The sequence below is a fragment of the Frankliniella occidentalis genome, unplaced genomic scaffold (genome assembly GCF_000697945.3).
Source record: "Frankliniella occidentalis isolate FOCC.00 unplaced genomic scaffold, Focc_3.1 Scaffold10, whole genome shotgun sequence".
NCBI classification, from domain to species: Eukaryota; Metazoa; Arthropoda; class Insecta; order Thysanoptera; family Thripidae; genus Frankliniella; species Frankliniella occidentalis.
Window position 1 is genome coordinate 3,440,375 of NW_026267140.1, and position 1,541 is coordinate 3,441,915.

The 1,541-nt window shown below is 54.1% G+C and overlaps 1 protein-coding gene across 1 annotated transcript in view; it reads right to left on the reverse strand.

Annotated features, from left to right (window-relative positions):
* Nucleotides 1-1,541, reverse strand: part of LOC113217708 (sphingosine-1-phosphate lyase) — a gene marked incomplete in the record, with an annotated part of 13,979 nt that overhangs the window by 9,058 nt on the left and 3,380 nt on the right.

Here is a 1,541-nt window from a genome sequence, read left to right on the forward strand (position 1 = left end):
TTCCCCACCGACTCCACTTGTTTTTCCTACCCGCATAACTGTTTCGTGGCGGAGCGATTGGATTGGGCAATCGGAATAACTAATAACTGGTCAGAAGGTGTAAATTGAAGCAGTTTCGTCTACAGTCGGTTCAGATGAACTTGACTTTGTGGCTGAGTCGGTTGTAGCTACCATGTGTATCTACGCCATCTACGACGTCAACAACTTGCGCGGGAGGACGACGCGACCGCAGGCCTAACCTCAGTTCGATTGAGTATTACCTCCTGTGTGCAAGTTGAGAGATCAGTCTGATAACGATACAAGATGTATTTAAAACAAGATTATAAAGTGCAGCCGTCTTTGTTTTGAACCGACGCTAGCTGCTGCCACGGTTCACGGCCATCTTCTTTTCCTCTTCTTCAAACCTTCTAAGTGCAGTTGAGCGTCAAGCCAGTCGAGCGTGGTCAAGAACAGCAGTCTGTGAAATTGAAGGACTCGCGATACCTTTTAGCGTCTCAGCCAATGAGGACTTTAGTGCTCTTTACGTGACCATTTACGAAGTGAAGTGAAGTGAAATGACTTTCCTAATCAACCTGGTATACCGGAGACCGGACCGGACAAGATCATTTTTGAGGTTATATTAGTGTTTGTGCTTCTCTGTGTCTTGGATATCTGGAAATAACGGCGCCCACCTCATCGGCGCACGCCAAGAATACATCTCAACAAACACAGACGAAATACGAAGGTAAGTCACATCTTCAATCATCCGATATGAACAGCCCCTCATTTGGGTGGTGTCATAGAGAGTCGTGATGTTTCTTTTTCATGGAATTTCGCAACTTGCAATCACCTAAGTGCTTGTTCAAGTACCTATAGCATCAACAATTAATTAGCATGACCGATCAACGAACGCATCGTGTTATCGTGTTTCCGGTGGCGTAACGAACCGTCTATCCAACGCGAACGACAGGGAGCAACCTTGCTGACAATCTTTTCGCTGACACGTTTGGCGACGTGCTGCGTGTTCAACGTGGACGTCATCCCCGCCCCCGCCCCGCCATGTCCTGTAGTCCGACCCCCCGGGGCCTGGGGCTAAAACCTGCGCAGTGCGTTTGCCAGCGCTTTGGGCTTTTAGGCGCCCGGCGCTCTATCCGACGTCGCGTCGGGAAGAACGGTCTACAACGCGGGGGAGGTCGGAGGACTCGGCGGCGCCGCTTCCGAAGTCCGCGCGGGCCAGGCGGGCGGGCAGCCGCCGTGGCGGGTGACGCGGCCCACTCGGACGCGGCCCGGCCCTCGCGAGGGGCCCGTAGGGGCTCGTGGGAAGTGGAGTGGAGGCGCCGACGTGTTGTTACACACGCCAGTTCGTACGGCACTCGCGAGAGCGCGCCCGCCCTGCCACGCCCGAGAATCAGACAACACGGGCTTGTTCACAACTTTTTAATGTTTCTATGAAAACTTGCTCCCTCGGACGGCTGAGCTGAGCAGGCGGCTAGGGGGCTGGGGCAGGGCGGCGGCGCCGGCCTGGGACGGGCGTTTTTGCATAACTGTTTGCTCACCTCCTC